Genomic DNA, 21,373 nt, shown 5'->3' with positions numbered 1-21,373 from the left:
CACAGAGCAGGTAAGTATGACATGTTTGAAAATATTTTATTAAAAAAAATAACAACAATAACAATCACTTTAAAATGAATGTAAAGTGTTATTTTTAACCTCCTCACTACCGGCCGCCTTCAATTGATGGCGGCACGATAGCTCTCTTGTTCCGACATTATGACGTCCTTGTCTTACAGAGCCACTAGGGGGCGCGAGCGCACGCACCCACCGCGTTGCTGGGAACCCGATGCGCGTGCTACGATGGCCGCCGGGCACCCGCGATTGCCCAGGAACTAGACAGGACCGTGGATCTCTGTGTGTAAACACAGAGATCCACGTCCTGTCAGGGAGAGGAGACCGATGCCGTGTGCCTTGTACATAGGGACACAGATCGGTCACCTCCCCCAGTCAGTCCCCTCCCCCCAAATTTAGAAACACTATGCAGGGCACACATTTAACCCCTTCCTCGCCCCCTAGTGTTAACCCCTTTCCTGCCAGTCACATTTATACAGTAATCAGTGCATATATATAGCACTGATCGCTGTGTAAATGTGAATGGTCCCAAAAATGTGTCAAAAGTGGCCGGTGTGTCCGATATAATGTCGCAGTCCCAATAAAAATCACAGATCTCCGCCATTACTAGTAAAAAAAAAAAAAAAAAAAAAAAAAAAATCATTTTGTCCCCTATTTTTTTTTTTTGCGCAAACCAGTCACTATACGCTTATTGCGATTTATTGTTTTACAAAAAAATATGTAGAAGAAGAATACGTATCTGCCTAAAACTTTTACATATACCCCCTTCCTGCCCAGGTGAAATTTCAGCTTACGGCACTGCGTCGCTTTAACTAACAATTGCGCGGTTGTATGACGTGGCTCCCAAACAAAATTGATGTCCTTTTTTTCCCCACAAATAGAGTTTTCTTTTGGTGGTATTTGATCACCTCTGTTTGTTTTTTTTTGGTGCTATAAACAAAAAAAGAGCGAGAATTTTGAAAAAAAAACACAATATTTTTTACTTTTTGCTATAATAAATTGCCCAATTTAAAAAAAAAAAGGTTTTTTTCTTTCTCATTGGGCAATTTATTATAGCAAAAAGTAAAAAATATTGTGTTTTTTTCAAAATTCTCGCTCTTTTTTTGTTTATAGCACCAAAAAAAACAAAAAACAAACAGAGGTGATCAAATACCACCAAAAGAAAACTCTATTTGTGGGGAAAAAAAGGACATCAATTTTGTTTGGGAGCCACGTCATACAACCGCGCAATTGTTAGTTAAAGCGACGCAGTGCCGTAAGCTGAAATTCCGCCTGGGCAGGAAGGGGGTATATGTGCCCAGTAAGCAAGTGGTTAAAGAAAAAAAAAAATTGAAACATGTTATCCCTCCCTGTTCTGTGCAGTGGATTTCCTCCTCTTCAGCCAGTGCCCCAAATAGCAAGCCGCTTGCTCTGGGAGCACTGCTACGTGCTTGCATCCATAAGACACACAGAGCCACGGTTCAGTCCTGTCCCCCACTCTCTCTTTATTGACTGACTGGATGTGATTGACAGTAGCAGGAGCCAATGGCTCCTGTTGCTGTCTCAGCCAATAAGGAATGAGACACCTGGGATAGGCTCAGCTCTTGTGCACATCGCTGGATTGAGAGGGAACTATAGATAAGTATTGGGGGGGGGGGGGGCTGCCCACAGAAGGTTTTTTACCTTCATGCATAGAATGTATGAAGGTAAAAAACCTTGAGCCTTTAAAACCACTTTAAGATGTTAAGCCTCGTACACACGACCGGATTTCCCAGCAGGAAAACTGCCAGGAGAGCATTTGGCTGGGAATCCCGGCCGTGTGTAAGTTCGCTAGCAGTTTTCCCATCAGGAAAACAGCCGAGAATCCCGACGGGAAAATAGAGAACCTGATAAATGTTTTTTTAATTTTTTTTTTTTACAAATAAATATCTGAAAAGTGTGGCGTGCATTTGTATTCAGTCCCACTGAGCGAATACTTTGTAGAACCATCTTTCTCTGCAATTACAGCTGAAAGTCTTTTTGGGGATGTCTCTACCAGCTTTGCACATCTAGAGAGGGACATTTTTGCCCATTCTTCGCAATTTTCAAGTCTTGCCACAGATTCTCAAATTAGATTTAGGTCTGGACTTTGATTGGGCCATTCTAACACACGAATATGCTTTGATCTAAACCAGGGGTCTTCAAACTACGGCCCTCCAATTGTTCAGGAACTACAATTCCCATCATGCCCTAGTCATGTCTGTGAATGTCAGTGTGTTACAATGCCTCGTGGCATGTGTAGTTCTACAACAGCTGGAGGGCCATAGTTTGAGGATCCCTGATCTAAACTATTCCATTGTAGCTCTGGCTGTATGTTTAGTTGTCCTGCTGGAAGGTGAACCTCCGCCTCAGTCGCAAGTCGAATGCTGCCACCACCATGTTTCACGGTGGGGATGGTGTGTTCAGGGTGATGTGCAGTGTTAGTTTTTCACCACACATAGCATTTTGCTTTTTAGGCCAAAAAAAAAATAAAAAATGTAATCTCATCTGACCAGAGCACTTTCTTCCACATGTTTGCTGTGTCCCTCACATGGCTTCTCACAAACTGCAAATGGGACTTCTTATGGCTTTCAACAATGGCTTCTTCTTATCACTCTTCCATAAAGGCCAGATTTGTGGAGTGCACGACTAATGCCGCATACACACGATAATTTTTTGGGTTCTAAAAAATTTCTTTTTTTTTTTTAATGTCATTAAAAACAATCGTGTGTGGGCTTCAGAGCATTTTTCGGGTTCTAAAAAAACGGGCAAAAAAAAAAAATCGAACATGCTCTATTTTTTAACAACGTTTTTAACGCTGTCGTTTTTCGGGTTGTGAAAAATGGTCGTGTGGGGGCTTTAACGACGTGAAAAATCCACGCATGCTCAGAAGCAAGTTATGAGACGGGAGCGCTCGTTCTGGTAAAACTACCATTCGGAATGGAGGAAGCAGATTCATCACGCTGTAACAGACAGAAAAGCGCAAATCATCTTTTACTAACACAAAATCAGCTAAAGCAGCGCCAAGGGTGGCGTCATCTGCATGGAACTTCCCCTTTATAGTGCCATCGTACGTGTTGTATGTCACCGCGCTTTGCTAGAGCATTTTTTTTCACGATCGTGTGCAGGCAAGGCTGTTTTAATGATCAAATTAAAGAAAACATTGTTTTTTCTAGAGCCTAAAAAACGTTTTTAGAACCCGGAAAATGATCACGTGTACACGCCATAATACCGTGTTTCCCCGAAAATAAGACGTACTCCTAAAATAAGCCGTAGCAGGATTTCCAAGCATTTCTGAAATATAAGCCATACCTCCGAAAATAAGACGTAGTGATGGGCGTTACTATGCCAAGTGGCGCGGAGCGGTAAACAAGACGTGATAGGCGTATGTACCGTAGTGTACTGGTGCGGAGCTGTAAAGAAGTTGTGCAGCCCTTCTTATCTGCTCCATCGTGACAGCTGCTACGGTATCTCTAGGTGACCGTAGAGGTGTCAGCAGCCCCATCAATGAGGTCGGCTCCCCCTGTCAGGTCCCGCTGAAAGTGAAAGTAAAAAGTCTCCTCAGTGAAGTGAGGAGAAGGACGCTCTGTCCTCAGGGGAAGAAGTAAAGCTTCTCCCCAGCACTGACCAGCAACAGTCTCTCACCCCACACAAACACCAGGGGATAGGGGGAAAAGCTTCAATAAAATAAGACATCCTGAAAATAAGCCATAGTGTGTTTTCTTGAGGAAAAATAAATATAAGACGGTGTCTTATTTTCGGGGAAACACAGTAGTTGTCCTGTGGACAGATTCTCCCATCTGAGCTGTGGATCTCTGCAGCTCCTCCAGAGTTACCATGGACCTCTTGGCTGCTTCTCTGAATAATGATCTCCTTGCCCCTCCTGTAAGTTTATGTGGACAGCCATGTCTTGGTAGGTTTGCAGTTGTGCCAAACTCATGTTCAAAGCTTGGGATATTCTTTTATAATGCAACTCTGCTTTCAAACTTCTCCACAACGTTATCCCTGACCTGCCTGGTGCATTTCTTGGCCTTCATGATGCCGTTTGCTCACTAAAGTTCTCCTACAAACCTCTGAGGGCTTCACAGAACAGCTGTATTTATATTGAGATTAAATTACACACAGGTGGTTTACTAAGCAGGTGACTTGTGAATGCAATTGGTTCCACTAGATTTTAGTTAGGGGTATTGATCTAATAAAAAAATGTGGATGTTCATTTATCACTGTTTCACTGTTATTGTGGGACTTGAGAGTGCTATATAGTGCCCTCTAGTGGCTATCAACCTCTCTTGTTTTTGGTGTATTAGTGATTTATATATACCATCATATATCACATAGTTTTGCGATTCAAACATTTGTTTCACATGGTTTAGAGGTAGCGCGATTTATATTTTTTTCACTGTTTGTTTTTTGTATTTATTGTTTACATGGTAATCACAGCTCTCGGATTGAATAGACTGCGATTCCATTGCAGTTTTTCTTTCTTTCTTGTTTGTTTAGTATTTAGCGCAGTTTCTTTCCAATTTTCCATAAGCTGTGTATTATTACCCAATGGACAGATTGTAAGGCTCTGCAGAGCTGGAGAACATGAAAAACAGAAAATAAATGACGGGAGACAGAACCTTTCAGAGAAGGCATTTGGAGTTGTTCTGCCTGGTATTATAATAAGAAAAAACAGAGGTGATTTACGTTATAGACCTGTTTTTCAAGAAGGGCAGGCTTTCTTTAGCAGGAAAGTCAACTTTATTAAATATTTTTTCCTGACTTCAGAAACCAGTACGTTGTGAACAGGCAGCACAGCACCCAGCACTAGGGTCCCTGGTTCAAATCTTGGCCAGGGCACCATCTGCATGGAGTTTGCAAGTCCTCCCTGTGTTTCCAAAGACATGCTATTAGGTTAATTGGCTTGTGTCTGAATTGCCCCTAATTGGCTGTACACGTGTGATAACATTCTACATTGTGCTCCCAAGAGCATGCAAATATATTGAGGGTCGAGGAGAGACTTGGTGACCTAGGGCCAGATCCACAAAAGGGATACGCCGGCGTATCTACTGATACGCCGTCGTATCCCTGTTTCTATCTATGGAACTGATCCAAAGAATCAGTTTCTCATAGATAGGCAGAAGATCCGACATGTGTAAGGGACTTACACTGTCGGATCTTAGGATGCAGTACCGCAGCCGCCGCTGGGGGCATTTCTCGTCGAAATGCCGCGTCGGGTATGCAAATTAGCACTTACGGAGATCCATGAAGCGGTTTCCCTTCGTGAAGTCTCCGTAAGTTGTTAGTTTGCAAACGCAAAATTAGGTCTGCTTTTACATAGTGTAAAGTTAGTACACCATGTAAAAGCAGACCCTTCTTTCCCGCGACGCTGTCAATTTTTTTTTTTATTTTTTTTTTCCCGCCGCATCTCTTTTTTTTCCCCGACGCAACTTTTTTTACCCGTCGCGATTCACAAAACTCGGCGTAACGTAATTTCACGCAATGCACGTCAGAAAAAAAGGCGTCGGGAGCATGCGCAGTACGTCCGGCGCGGGAGCGCGCCCAATTTAAATGGGACTCGCCCCATTAGATTAGGAACACCTTGCGCCAGACGGATTTAAGTTACACCGCTCAAAATTTCTAGGTAAGTGCTTTGTGGATCGGGCACTTAGGTAGAGATTTTGCGGCGGTGTAACTTAAATGTCAAAAGTTAAGTTACGGCGGGTTTTTGTGGATCTGGCCCCAAATTTTTACAAGAACAAAAAAAAAAAAAGTTGCCAAGAACATTCTATGAAAAAAGTACCATTACCTACATGAGAAAATCCTGATATGTTTTAATAAGGACTGGCCTAAAAAAAAAAAATCCATTATCAAACCAAGAATACATATCACCAATTGTCTACGTCCTACAGGAGTCCAAAGGAGCACACACTTTCATTTACATGCTCTCGTTTTGGCAGCATTCGTTTATTTATTTTTTCTTGCATCAGTGACTTAGAAAAGAAGTTACTCAATCCAGATTTACAAATAGAAGATATTGTTGTCTACAAAATATTTTTATCCTTTATAAACAGATTTCTCAACCGGTACAATAAACATGCCACAGTTTTGTGCTGTACTTCCCATGCTTGTGATGTGTGTTTGTTTGTTTATAGATTATATATACACATCTTATTTATTTATTTTCTTCATACAAACAAAGTTGGCCCTTCTGTATGGGCATAGATTTTTGTATGCATGTACACACATGAATGAGGACCAACTTTGTTTCTATTGAAAAAAATGTAAATGTGTGTGTGTGTGTGTGTGTGTGTGTGTGTGTGTGTGTGTGTGTGTGTGTGTGTGTGTGTGTGTGTATATATCAGGGTTTGACAAATTTGCTTGGAATCTAGGAGCCAGCTAAAAAAAAAGTTAGGAGCCAGAAAACGCGCCCCGTCCCGACGAGCTTGCGCGCAGAAGCGAACACATACGTGAGCAGCGCCCGCATATGTAAACGGTGTTCAAACCACACATGTGAGGTATCGCCGCGATTGGTAGAGCGAGAGCAATAATTCTAGCCCTAGACCTCCTCTGTAACTCAAAACATGCAACCTGTAGATTTTTTTAAACGTCGCCTATGAAGATTTTAAAGGGTAAAAAATTATCGGCATTCCACGAGCGAACGCAATTTTGAAGCGGGACATGTTGGGTATGAATTTACTCGGCCTAACATTATCTTTCATGATATTAAAAAAAATGGGGATAACTTTACTTTTGTCTTATTTTTTATTTAAAAAAAGTGTAATTTTTTTCCCCAAAAAAGTGTGCTTGCAAGACGGCTGCGCAAATACGGCGTAACAGAAAGTATTGCAACGATCACCATTTTATTCTCTAGGGTGTTAGGATAAAAAATATATATAATGTTTGGGGGTTCTAATTAGAGGGAAGAAGATGGCAGTGAAAATAGTGAAAAATTACATTAGAATTGCTGTTTAACTTGTAATGCTTAACATGTAATACCAACGGATGGCGCCAGCTCACACAAGGAAGAGCTGGGGACTTCACAAGGCCGCAAAGTCGCGGCCTCAATTACCAGACATCACGGGCCCCCCGCGATCGAGCGGCGGGGGAGGTGGGGGCCTAGTCCGCCGCGATCCTGGGGAAAAGGCGCTCCGCCCAGGATTGCGGTGAGCTGCGGGCAGGATGTTTTAGGCGAGGCCGCGGCTTCGGCCTAGTCCGCGGAGCGCCGGTCCTATGGAACAAAGTTTTTTATTTTTTTTTGCCCACCTTCCAAGCCAAGTCGCCAGGACGCTATTTCTAGTGCACACACATGAATGAGGACCAACTTTGTTTCTATATTAAAAAAAGTGTGTGTGTGTGTGCAATATATATATTATGAAAAAATCTATTCCCATTAATGAGGACCAACTTTGTTTCCAACCTATATATATATATATATATATATATATATATATATATATATATATATATATACACACACATATACACACATATACATACATACATACACACTTTATTTTTTTTCATTAGAAACAAAGTTGGTCCTCATTCATGTGTGTACATGCATACAAAAATCTATGCCCATACAGGAGGGCCAACTTTGTTTCTATGAAATAAAAAAATAAATAAAAAAGTTTCTATTCCTATACAGTAGAACCAATTTTGTGTATATATATATATATCAGAAGTAAAGTAGCTTGTGCACAGATTTAACACTAAATTGTTTATTGATGGAGTTATTTATCAGATAGGGATCTGTTATATCCTGGAGAAAGATGAATTCCCCTTTTTAGACTTATATTTGGACTTCTGAATACAGACCTGAGGGTTTTAATTCTTTTAAAAAGTGTCATTGAACCTAAAAGCAAGCATTTATTATATTGCAGCTTCCCATTTGTTAGATGCGGCTGCATTCGGTTTCTTTTTTAGGCTTTCTTCCATTTATTTTTCCCCTGATGATCTGGCCAGTAAGTTTGTTGTTTTTCCATCAAAACAAGCTGTCCTGCAGGTGTAGCAGTTACAGAGATGAGACAAACCAGTAACCACTGGCAGGGATGCCTTTATCTCAAAAGCAAAAAAAATAAAAAATGGTTGGCTGTAACTGCTTATAAAGTGTGAGCTGGAGTTTAGCTTCAATTTGTTAGTGTATTTCAATCTGCTAGTACATCTAAAGCAGGCCATACATGAGTCAGTTGTTTTCTGATGTTCAATTAGCGGGTTAAATAGATAAAACTGGCCCGATTCCCCCATCTAAACATTGCAGGATGGGGGAATCCTCCCTGTTGAATCTTTAATAGTGGGGAGATTTCCTCTGCTGTCAGAATAAAGGATTAGCGTGGCAGGCTATAGCCAGCAGCACCGATCATGCAGGGAAAACCCGAGAGGGTGGTTGTACAGACATTGATTGGTAGATCAACTTTTCTAGAACCCCAGTGCTCACACATGGATTCAAATGTGGTTGATCCCTGCTAAACTGGGTGAATATGGTTCTATAAGGCCCATTTAGTAGACATGTGCAGACTGGAATATTTTGTTTCGTTTGGAAAATACATTTATTTAGTTACTCCCGAAAATCGTTTTGATTTATTTTGTTTTTCGTTGGGGAATAGCTTTCGTCCGAAAATCCAATAATACTTGGTTTCTGTCGAATGGTCAAAAAAATATTCGACGGAACGTCGAATCTTTACGCCGAATCGTACATTTCCGTTCGAATATGCCGCCTACAAGAATTCTAATGTTGTATGACCAGTAATAATGTCGAATCTATTCTCTATAATGTCGAATCTATTTTCTCATAAATCGAAATCCATTCTCTGTAATGTCGAATCTATTATTTCTATAGTGTCGAATCTTTTCTCTATAATGTCGAATCTTTTCTCTATAATGTCGAATCTTTTCTCTATAATGTCAAATTTTTTCCCTATAATGTCAAATTTTTTCCCTATAATGTCGAATCTCTCTATATTGAATTTTTACCGCAACGAAAATAAAGCATTTTTTATGTCGGATCTTTCGGTTTTCGTTTCTTGCACTTTCGTTATCGTTTGTTAAAACGATAACGAAAAAAACAGATTTTCGGACGAAAATGCATTCTAACGAAAACGAATGCACATGTCTACCATTTAGCACTCCCCTTTCCCCAGACTGACATTGCTGCTGTCTGTTGTGCCTCCTGTGCTCCTTCCTGCAGAGTGGGGGGGGGCACTCTAATACAGGAAGTGTGTTACAGGCTAGATCTCCAGGTGAAAATAGAGGGGGGAGGGGAACCTTAAAAAAAGAATACGAATGCAGCCACCCCATCTAATGATAGGTAAGCTGCAATGTATTACATGTGTGTTTTGGGATTAATACTGCTGAATGAAAGTTGCTCAGTACTATAGGTGTAGCAGTGTCATAGTAGATAGCATAGTAGTGTGGCGATGTGTGGGGCCCATGGTGATAGTAGTAGGTGTGTGGATGGTGATGTGTGGAGGTGAGATGAGGAGAACCCTGTCCGATGACACAGGTCGTGCTGTCACAATGCTTTGTGGTCACCATGGAGACCGGGGCAGTAATGAAGAATGATGACAGGTGTATATGTCTCTCTTCTATAACCCATCGCTCAGTAGTACATACCCCAGTTCCCGCAGATGCTGCGCCGCCTCGTTCTCCCTCCAGCTGACTGCAGGCTCAGCCTCCCTGCCTCAGCACTGCTTTTCCCATAGAGCCCACATGTTGCCATCCGACGGCCAATCCTCTACTAGCCGCCCACACCCCTGCTTCCTATTGGCCGCCTGCTCTGCTCTATCTCCCTGACTTCCGCTCCCTATTTGACAAGCCGCATGTTTGTTATGACAGACGGAGGCCGCGCACAGCCTCTCGGGAAGTGTAGTTCCTCGTCCCGGGCATAGTGGCGCTGTTCAGCCAGCAGACGACTACACATCCCGCCGTCCCTGCCGCCGTCTCCTCCGTATGTGGTAGGCACGCCCCCTCGAAAGGTAAACTCGGCCGACTAATTCCGGGCAACGCCTTACTTCTTCTTCAGGACGGCGGACACTTCCTAGAGCGGACTTCCGGTGCCAAGGGAAGCGAGAGCGGAGCCGGAGGACTAAGCTGGGGGGGGTCGCCGAGCCCACTGGCCGGATCACAGGTACGAGACTTCCTTCCCTTCTGACCATTGCACTGACCGCTGCTGAGTAATGCTAATCTGGCCCGGGCCTGGAGGTGTATGCTAATCCCTGCCGGCCTCATTGCAACCCGGCCTGGCACCACCACAGTCCTTCCTGACACAGGCCTGGCCTCGTTGTGTCATCGTACAGCACAGCATACCTACCTACCACAGAGGGGAAGAGGCTGGAGGAATGGGACAGAGGGGAAGAGGCTGGAGGAATGGGACAGAGGGGAAGAGGCTGGAGGAATGGGACAGAGGGGAGGTGAGGCTGGAGGAATGGGACAGAGGGGAGGTGAGGCTGGAGGAATGGGGCAGAGGGGAAGAGGCTGGAGGAATGGGACAGAGGGGAAGAGGCTGGAGGAATGGGACAGAGGGGAGGTGAGGCTGGAGGAATGGGGCAGAGGGGAAGAGGCTGGAGGAATGGGGCAGAGGGGAAGAGGCTGGAGGAATGGGACAGAGGGGAAGAGGCTGGAGGAATGGGACAGAGGGGAAGAGGCTGGAGGAATGGGACAGAGGGAAAGAGGCTGGAGGAATGGGACAGAGGGGAAGAGGCTGGAGGAATGGGACAGAGGGGAGGTGAGGCTGGGGGAATGGGACAGAGGGGAGGTGAGGCTGGGGGAATGGGACAGAGGGGAGGTGAGGCTGGGGGAATGGGACAGAGGGGAGGTGAGGCTGGGGGAATGGGACAGAGGGGAGGTGAGGCTGGGGGAATGGGACAGAGGGGAGGTGAGGCTGGGGGAATGGGACAGAGGGGAGGTGAGGCTGGGGGAATGGGACAGAGGGGAGGTGAGGCTGGGGGAATGGGACAGAGGGGAGGTGAGGCTGGGGGAATGGGACAGAGGGGAGGTGAGGCTGGAGGAATGGGACAGAGGGGAGGTGAGGCTGGGGGAATGGGACAGAGGGGAGGTGAGGCTGGGGGAATGGGACAGAGGGGAGGTGAGGCTGGGGGAATGGGACAGAGGGGAGGTGAGGCTGGGGGAATGGGACAGGGGGGAGGTGAGGCTGGGGGAATGGGACAGGGGGGAGGTGAGGCTGGGGGAATGGGACAGGGGGGGGAAGTGAGGCTGGGGGAACGGGACAGGGGGGGGAGGTGAGGCTGGAGGAACGGGACAGGGGGGGGAGGTGAGGCTGGAGGAACGGGACAGGGGGGGGGGGGGAGGCTGGAGGAACGGGACAGGGGGGGGAGGTGAGGCTGGGGCAACGGGACAGGGGGGGGAGGTGAGGTGAGGCTGGAGGAACGGGACAGGGGGGGGAGGTGAGGCTGGAGGAACGGGACAGGGGGGGGAGGGGAGGCTGGAGGAACGGGACAGAGGGGAGGTGAGGCTGGAGGAACGGGACAGGGGGGGGAGGTGAGGCTGGGGCAACGGGACAGGGGGGGGAGGTGAGGCGAGGCTGGAGGAACGGGACAGGGGGGGGGAGGTGAGGCTGGAGGAACGGGACAGGGGGGGGGGTGAGGCTGGAGGAACGGGACAGGGGGGGGGAGGTGAGGCTGGGGGAACGGGACAGGGGGGAGGTGAGGCTGGGGGAACGGGACAGAGGGGGGGAGGTGAGGCTGGGGGAACGGGACAGGGGGGAGGTGAGGCTGGGGGAACGGGACAGAGGGGGAGGTGAGGCTGGGGGAACGGGACAGAGGGGAGGTGAGGCTGGGGGAACGGGACAGGGGGGGGAGGTGAGGCTGGGGGAACGGGACAGGGGGGGGAGGTGAGGCTGGGGGAACGGGACAGGGGGGGGAGGTGAGGCTGGAGGAACGGGACAGGGGGGGGAGGTGAGGCTGGGGGAACGGGACAGAGGGGAGGTGAGGCTGGGGGAACGGGACAGAGGGGGGGTGAGGCTGGGGGAACGGGACAGGGGGGGGAGGTGAGGCTGGGGGAACGGGACAGGGGGGGGGGGGGGGGCTGGGGGAACGGGACAGGGGGGGGAGGTGAGGCTGGAGGAACGGGACAGGGGGGGGGGGTGAGGCTGGAGGAACGGGACAGGGGGGGGAGGTGAGGCTGGAGGAACGGGACAGGGGGGGGAGGTGAGGCTGGAGGAACGGGACAGGGGGGGGAGGTGAGGCTGGAGGAACGGGACAGGGGGGGGAGGTGAGGCTGTAGGAAGACAGGCGGCCTACCTATCCTACGCTTCTGATGCCTCTGAGGAGAGGCTGGAGAAGAGACACATAGTCTACCTATCCTGATCTTTTTGCTCACTTTATGGAGGATAGGCATGTATCCTGCCTGCCCTGGGCTTCTGGTAGCCATTCCATGGAGGATAGATACCCTGTGTTACTTCCCTGGGCCTCTGTTTACTCCGTGCTGGATAGATGCAGAGGCTACCTACCCTAACTTCTGGTGTCCACTCCATGAAGGATAGACACTCGGCCTACCTGCCATGGAATTAATTTGTTTACTTCATGGAGGATAGATACAAAGGGATACCTATCCCAGGCTTCTGGTGCCCACTGCACAGAGGGTACACACACACATACTTCCTTCCCTCGGCCTCTAATTACTCCATGGAGGATATCTACAGAGGCTACCCACCCTGAGATTGACATCCCCCTCCATGGAGGACAGATGGCATACCTGACTTTGGCTTCTGGTGGTCATCTGTTCTGGTTGAATAGACATAAATCTGCCTGTCCCGGGGCTTCTGATGGTTCTTTACTCCATGCATTCTACCTGTCTTGGCTTCTGGTACTCATCCACTACATGGAGGACAGACACAGCCTACATTCTTGGGCTTTTGGTATTCACTCCAAGCTGGATACGCAGGGCGTACCTGCCCACATGCTTCTGGTGGCATTCAGGCAGAATAGAGACAGAGGCTACCTGCTAGTATTCACTTGATGGAGGATACACACCCAGCTTTCCTGCCTTGGGCTTCTATTCACTCTAGAGCAGTGGTACCCAACCTTTTTGGCACCGAGGACCGGTGTTGTGGCATAGAATCGGGTCAAGGCCCGGGGGGGGTTGGGTTATTACGTAGCTTTTCGCGGGGCAATTTGTTGGGGAGATGGCTGGTGTTAGCGCTTCAATCATCACAGAACAATGGCTGATATGGTGTTGGGATGATTGAAGTGCATTGTTGCTGTCATTGCATTGTAATATGAAACGAAATGATTCAAACTCACCATAATGCAGAATCTGCCACCAGATGCGGTTTGTCACTTGCCACGTCGCCTTCTACGAGGTGTGGATTGTCGCTTGCCATGTCACCTGCCACCAGATGTGAATTGCCACAACACCTGCCATCAGGTGTGGATTGCTACGTCGCTTGCCACCTTGCCTTCCACCAGATGTGGATTGCCACTTGCCACGTCGCCTTCCACCAGGTGTGGATTGTCGCTTGCCATGTGACCTGCCACCAGATGTGAATTGCCACAACACCTGCCATCAGGTGTGGATTTCTACGTCGCTTGCCACCTTGCCTTCCACCAGATGTGGATTGCCACTTGCCACGTCGCCTGCCACCAGGTGCGGGATGCCAAGTCGCCTGCCACCAGGTGCGGATTGCTACTTGCCATGTCACCTGCCACCAGGTGCGGATTGCTACTTGCCATGTCACCTGCCACCAGGTGCGGATTGCTACTTGCCATGTCACCTGCCACCAGGTGCGGATTGCTACTTGCCATGTCACCTGCCACCAGGTGCGGATTGCTACTTGCCATGTCACCTGCCACCAGGTGCGGATTGCTACTTGCCATGTCACCTGCCACCAGGTGCGGATTGCTACTTGCCATGTCACCTGCCACCACGTGCGGATTGCTACTTGCCATGTCACCTGCCTCCAGGTGTGGATTGCCACATCACCTGATGTGGTTTGCCACCTGCCATTAGATTTTTTTTTTTTGTCACCTGCCATGGTGGCAGCACAGGCCAGTGAGGGAGAACAGCATTAATGCGGGGAGGCGGTGAGAGATGAGTATAGCAGCCCCGCTGTGTGGGTGGAAGTGCCGTGTTCTGGGCAGTCGGTGAGAGATGATCTCATCTCTGCTCCCTCGCCGCAGTATAGCAGCCCAGCTGTGTGGGCGGAGGTGCCGTGTTCTGGGCGGGCGGCAAGCGATGATCTCATCTCTCTGCTCCCATGCCTCGCAGCAGTGTAAACAGCTCCGCTGTTTGGGCGGAAGTGTCGTGATCCGGCGGGCGGTGAGAGATGTTATCTCTCTGCTTGCCCGCTGGCGCACCTCACACAGTGCAGCCTTCGCGGCCCGGCTGGAAATAGGCCACGGCCCGGCAGTGGGCCATGGACCGGGGGTTGGTGAACCCTGCTCTAGAGGATAGATATACAGCCTACTTACCCCGAGCTTCTGTTCACTCTATGGCCCCGTACACACGACTGGGTTTCTCGGCAGAATTCAGCAAGAAACTCGATGGGAGACTAATTCTGCCGAGAAAACCGGTCGTGTGTACACTTTTCGTCGAGAAACCCGCCGAGGAACTCGTCGAGCCAAATAGAGAACATGTTCTCCTATTTCCTCGTTGGTCAATGGGAAACTTTGGCTCGCCGAGATCCTCGGCGGCTTCACAAGGAACTCTACGAGCAAAACGATGTGTTTTGCCCGTCGAGTTTCTCGGACGTGTGTACGGGGCCTAAGACACTCCAGTTCAGGAACTACAATTCCCATCATGCTTACTCATGTCTGAATGTCAGAGTTTTACAATGCATTATAGCACGTGTAGTTCCACAACAGTTGGAGGGCCGTAGTCAGGGGACAAATGGAGCTTTCCTTGGCCAGGTGAGGGGATGGAACAGAGCCGAGCGCTCTGCTGGTGGGCACTGATATTATTCATGACATTCTTGAGCTGTACTGGTGGGCACTGAGGAGCGCTGTACTGGTGGGCACTGAGGAGCGCTGTACTGGTGGTCACTGAGGAGCGCTGCACCGGTGGGCACTGACAGGCTGCACCGGTGGGCACTGACAGGCTGCACCGGTGGGCACTGACAGGCTGCACACCTCCTCTCCACCCTAGATTTGCTGAGATGAAGGAAAGGAAAAAAAAAATCGGCCTAAAATATCGGACGCAAAAATCGGCAACATATATCGGCCGCCCCGACTTTCTAAATATCGGCATCGGCCAGAGAAAAACCCATATCGGTCAACCTCTAATCTACATTAATGGCAACAAAAGAACCTGAAAAGTTAAGCCCCAGCTATGATTTTGTTAGGGAGCATTGGCTGATTTGCCCTGCTTGGCTTTATATGGCCTTCCTTATTGCTGCTGAGGGGTGTGTGTGTGTGTGTGTGTGTGTGTGTGTGTGTGTGTGTGTGTGTGTGTGTGTGTGTGTGTGTGTGTGTGTGTGTGTGTGTGTGTGTGTGTGTGTGTGTGTGTGTGTGTGTGTGTGTGTGTGTGTGTGTGTGTGTGTGTGTGTGTGCGCGTGCGCAGGTCAGATCATACTTCATATTCCCATCGCACACTTTCCTGGATCTGCTCTTGGGTTTGGGTGCTTGTAGCAACACCCAGCTGGATACTGGTACACGTTACAGTAGAAATATTTGCCAGCACACCATGGAACAACGTAAATAGCGTCCAAACGGATGTTTTATTGCATGATCACAACACGGAGAGTGCAATGTTTCGGAGCCGCGCAGGGCCCGTTCACCAGGCATGTGATCCGTCAGATCATGGCTCAAGTCTGCTCATTGCAAACTCATTGGTGCCTAGGCTAAAGCCTCTTCCACACAGGCGCAGTCCACCGGCTCAGCGGGAGATCTATCTGCTGAGCTGGCGGATGACATGTCCCTCTCTGCTGAGGGGGAGGGGCTTGTGCAGCGCCGCTGTCTCCTACGGGGAGATCTGATGAAAACGGACAGCATGTCCGTTTTCATCAGATCTCATCCGATACATTGCCATCTGTCCATGGCGCATCGCCATCCGTCCTATTTTGGCGGATTGGGTCTTTGCTGACATCTGACGCTCCATAGGACTGCATTGAGCAGCCGTTCAGGTCCGCCTTCAAAACTGACAGGCGGACCTGAATGGTCCGATCGTGTGAAAGGGGCCTTAGAGGGAATAGAAATGCGTGACAGGAGGATGCAGTATTGCTACGTTATTTTGTGAGGGCCTTGTAGAGTTAGAGTTCTAGTGCAGTGTTTCTGAAAGAGAAGTTGGAACATCCCCTGACCAGGCTGTCCTCATCCTCTTGGTGTATTTGCTCCTCCCCTTATTGCAATGAATGGCGCTCTACTTTCCTCAGTTCCGCCTCTGTGTAAACATGTTTTTTTTTTTTTTTTTAAGCACTGTAATTGCCACAATGAGGCAATGTTCCCTCTTTGTTTTAATAAATTGTGCCCTAAGGCTGCATTCACACCTTGGTGTATATACGCCTGAAGCGCGGCGCTCGTGCCGCTGGAGGGGCGAATTTCCATTGATGTCTATGAGATGGTTCACATCTCACGCCGTACGCCTGCCGCCTGAAAACAAGTCCCGGAACCTTTTTTTCAGGCGGCATTGGCGTTCGGGCATAGACATCAATGGAAATTATTTGTTAAAAAAATAAAATAAAAAGTAAACAAATCGCGGCAAAATACGCCGCGTACGCGGCGTTACAATGTGAATGCAGCCTAAAAGGCCAAGTTCTTGCATAAATCTAGTCCTATATACACATTATTCTTGGTGGTAGTTTTTTTTTTTTTTTTTTTTAAAAAGAGACAGATCCCTGTATCAACACAAACCATATTGATGCAGGGATCGCTACTCTATTAAATGTCAGAATACTCAGATCAGCCCCGTGGCTGTAGGTGCTGATCGAATGCTGGTTTTTCACCATCACTGTTCCTGCTGAATGATTTTTAAATTTTTTTTGGTCCATGTATATCCTACTTTACTCTCTCTTTTTAGTCTCGGGCTTCTCGTCTGTTAATGATGCTCATCCGCTACTTTGCTGCATTGTGTCTCTGTGGGTACTTGGCAATGCAAGCGTTTTAAGATGTCTGTGGTACACAGTTGCAAATGTTTACATTTTCCTTTTGTTGGAACGCCAAGAGCCTGCACACCAGTACCAAGTGTAGCCCTGACAATTGTCTGCCAACCCAGACCAGTTATCAGAGCTTTGTGATGGAACAGTTTTAAACACCTAATACACTATAGATATATTCTGTTCATGGTCATAGTCTAGATACCTTCTCATTGAAGGCATACAAAACAAATGCATAAGGGGAGCAAGCCCTTCTCTAGCCTTCCCACTGCATATATTGGGGTCTGTTAAATAAAATTGCCATTTGGCTGCTATTGTATACATTTAATTATACAGGATTTATATAGTGCCAACATACAGGGCTTGACAAAATCTGGGCGCCTGGTCGCAATTGCGACAAGAAATTGTGACCCCCCGCGCCTGCCAGTAATTGAGGCTGCGGCCTTCACAGAAGGAAGCTAAGGCCGCGGCCTCAATTTCCGGCGTGGGCCCGCCGCGATCGCGCAGGGGAGGTGGGGAAGCATGGAGACACAGGATTCTGTGTCTCTGTGCGCCCCCACCGCGGCTTTGCAGCCTTCTGCAGGCCGTCTGTGATCTGGCGCCATCTTGTGGTGGCCGTTTGGCATTACAAGTTTTTTCACTGTTTTCACTGCCATCTCCTTCCCTCTAATTTAGAACCCCCAAACATTATATATATATATATATATATATACACACACACATACCCTAGAGAATAAAATGGCAGTCATTGCAATACTTTCTGTCACACCGTATTTGCGCAGCGGTCTTACAAGTGCACTTTTTTGGGGGGAAAAATACCCTTTTTTTAATTAAAAATAAGACAACAGTTAAGTTGGCCCAAATATTTTTTTTTTTAATATTGTGAAAGATAATGTTGCGCCGAGTAAATTGATGCCCAACATGTCATGCTTCAAAATTGCGTCCGCTCGTGGATTGGCGACAAACTTTTACCCTTTAAAATCTCCATAGGCGACGTTTAAAAAATTCTACAGGTTGCATGTTTTCGAGTTACAGAGAAGGTCTAGGGCTAGAATTATTGCTCTCGCTCTAACGATCGCGGCGATACCTCACATGTGGTGTTTGAATACCGTTTACATATGTGGGCGCTACTCAAATAAGTGTTCGCTTCTGTGCGCGAGCTTGGCGGGATGGGGCACATTTTCTGGCTCCTAACTTTTTTAGCTGGCTCCTAGATTCCAAGCAAATTTGTCAAACCCTGTCAACATATCAAGTTCAATGAGGCAGTAAGGGCTTGCTTTGACTTCAACTCACATTGAAGTGCCTACCACTTCAACATGCTTTTTTGGTGCTTCGGTGATGCTTTTTGAATCTTTAAAGTGGTTGTAAACCCATATAGACCACTTTAACCTACCGGTAAGCCCAGATTTAGGCTTCACGGTAGGTGTAGAAGACTGCATCGATTTCTATGGCGCAGGCGCACTGAGCGTGCCGTTAGTGGGGGCGATCGTGCCATCACTGACGGCTCTCGTGCGCATGCGTGGGAGTGACGTCATCGCGGCTCCGGCCAATCACAGCACTGGAGCTGCGATACCCGGAAGTAACTCGGGTATTGATGGTGGGGGTGAGGAACAAGAGTCGCTTCGGGGGCTTCGATCTCAGGTATGCATACTATGCTTTTCTCTTGCATGGTTTTTTATTTTTCTTCTTTTTAAAGAAATGCTAGAGGGTTTACTTCCTCTTTAACCTCCTCACTACTGGCCGCCGTCAATTGACGGCGGCACGATAGCGCTCTGAGAGAATGTCATATGACATCCTCGTCTAGGGGGCGCGCGCACCCGCCGCGTTACTGGGAACCCGATGCGCGTGCGGCTGCCGGGCATCAGCGATTTCCCAGTAACTGAGCAGGACCGTTGATCTGTGTGTGTAAACCCAGAGATCCACGTCCTGTCAGGGAGAGGAGACCGATGCTGTGTCCCTTGTGTCCTTTGTACATAGGGACACAGATCGATCACCTCCCCCAGTCAGTCCCCTTCCCCCACAGTTAGAAACACTATGCAGGGCACACATTTAATTTTGCGCAAACCAGTCACTATCCGCTTATTGCGATTTTTTTTTTTTTTTTTTTAACCACTTAAGCCCCGGACCATATTGCTGCCTAAAGACCCAAGGGGTTTTTACAGTTCGGGACTGTGTCGCTTTAACAGACAATTGCGCGGTCGTGCGACGTGGCTCCCAAACAAAATTGGCGTCCTTTTTTCCCCACAAATAGAGCTTTCTTTTGGTGGTATTTGATCACCTCTGCGGTTTTTATTTTTTGCGCTATAAACAAAAATAGAGCGACAATTTTGAAAAAAATGCAATATTTTTTACTTTTTGCTGTAATAAATATCCCCCAAACACATATATAAAAACATTTTTTTTCCTCAGTTTAGGCCGATACGTATTCTTCTACCTATTTTTAGTAAAAAAAATCGCAATAAGCGTTTATCGATTGGTTTGCGCAAAATTTATAGCGCTTACAAAATAGGGGATAGTTTTATTGCATTTTTATTAATTTTTTTTTTTTTACTACTAATGGCGGCGATCAGCAATTTTTTTTCGTGACTGCGACATTATGGCGGACACTTCGGACAATTTTGACACATTTTTGGGACCATTGTCATTTTCACAGCAAAAAATGCATTTAAATTGCATTCTTTATTGTGAAAATGACAGTTGCAGTTTGGGAGTTAACCACAGGTGGCGCTGTAGGAGTTAGGGTGCACCTAGTATGTGTTTACAACTGTTGGGGGGTGTGGCTGTAGGAATGACGTCATCGATCGTGTCTTCCCTATAAAGGGAATGACGCGATCGATGCGCCGACACAGTGAAGCACGGGGAAGCCGTGTTTACATACGGCTCTCCCCGTTCTTCAGCTCCGGGGAGCGATCGCGACGGAGCGGCTATAAACAAATAGCCGCGCCGTGGTCCCGGATCGCTCCCCGAGCGGACCCGACCTCCGCATGTAGCGGGGGGGGTCCCGATCGGACCCCCCACCCGCTAATAGGCGAGGACGTACATGTACGCCCATGTGCCTGTACGTGCCATATTGTGGACGTATATGTACATGCGGGGGTCGGGAACTGGTTAAATGGGATATTTATTATAGCAAAAAGTAAAAAATATTGTGTTTTTTTTTTTTTTTTTTTTTTTTTTTTTGTTTATAGCACATTAGTACCCTCGTTCAGCGGATCCCCAGCTCATTAGTACCCTCATTCAGCGGATCCCCATCTCATTGGTGCCTTTGTTCAGCATCTCATGCTCAGTGGTAGCCCCCCAGGTCTGCTGAAGCCCTGCTCAGTGGTAGCCCCCCAGGTCTGCTGGTCCCCACTCACCTTCCACTATAGCATTCACATGTTGCACACCATGTGTGCCGTCTGCTTGTTGCTCCCCTCCGAACCCTGCAAGCCACAGTGCATCCTGGGATATTTCATACCTTCAAAACAAAGCTAAAGTTGAATAAAAGCCTCTGAAAAGCTGCAGGTGTGACTAGCGAGCTTTGTCATAGACTTCTGTGGAGGTTTTAGAGACTACTTGAAGCACCAAGAAAGCGACATGGGGTATCATTTTTTAATCAACGCAACATGTAAACAGGACTGAAAGCTTTCCATTTTATTTAGTGACCGGTGCTTTGATTGGCTTTTAGAGTGCTTCTAAAATGTCAAATGCCACATTTTGATACAAGCGTAAACCAGCCTTAATGGTTATAAATTTGAATCACTTTTAAAGGTCAGGACTAAGATATTTTTATGCTGCAGTATTCATTGCTATTTTGGTTGACCAAGGCTTGATGGCTTACGGTTTGTCATAGGACCTCAAATAGACTGACTTACTGGTAGTTCTGCCATAGTTGACATAAATTTGCCCCTTGAATCAAAGGGTCAGAAGAATACCTGTAGCAATCAATTTTTCTAAGGCTCAGTTTGCACATCAATACGGGTGCAGGAATCGCAGCGATACCCGCAGTCAAAATTAACTGCTGTTCATTCTGAATGGGAACCCCATGCATCTAAAAATGCAGCGTGTTTGCGGGTGCAGGAGCCACAGAGAAATCGCATTGTGTGAAAGCAGTAGTTACAGTAGGTTTTGCTTTAACCACTTGCTGACTGCGCTATAGCCAAATGATGGCTACAGCGTGGCCAGCCAGTTCTAGGAGAACGTTGTGTGGCGTTCTCCTGTGATCGCACCTGCCACGGTGTCCTCTGGACACTGCTAATCACAGATTGAGGTAAAGAGCCAATCAGTGGCGCTTTACCATGTGATCAGCCATGTCCAATCACAGCTGATCACGATGTAAACAGAAGACTGTTA

The 21,373-nt window shown here is 47.5% G+C and overlaps 2 protein-coding genes across 2 annotated transcripts in view; one reads left to right on the top strand and one right to left on the bottom strand.

Annotated features, from left to right (window-relative positions):
• Nucleotides 1-9,711, bottom strand: part of SERPINI1 (serpin family I member 1) — a 103,708-nt gene extending 93,997 nt beyond the window's left edge. Inside the window, exon 1 of the mRNA XM_040349307.1 lies at nt 9,610-9,711. The gene's annotated coding sequence lies outside the window, so the exon portion shown is untranslated. The remainder of the gene's footprint in view (nt 1-9,609) is intronic.
• A 99-nt stretch (nt 9,712-9,810) lies between these two features.
• PDCD10 (programmed cell death 10) overlaps nt 9,811-21,373 on the top strand; it is a 57,723-nt gene continuing 46,160 nt past the window's right edge. The window contains exon 1 of the mRNA XM_040349308.1: nt 9,811-10,123. The gene's annotated coding sequence lies outside the window, so the exon portion shown is untranslated. The remainder of the gene's footprint in view (nt 10,124-21,373) is intronic.

Source organism: Rana temporaria, chromosome 4 (genome assembly GCF_905171775.1).
Source record: "Rana temporaria chromosome 4, aRanTem1.1, whole genome shotgun sequence".
Lineage (NCBI taxonomy): Eukaryota > Metazoa > Chordata > Amphibia > Anura > Ranidae > Rana > Rana temporaria.
Note: the sequence above shows the minus strand (reverse complement) of the source record. Positions and strands in the feature narration are given on the sequence as shown.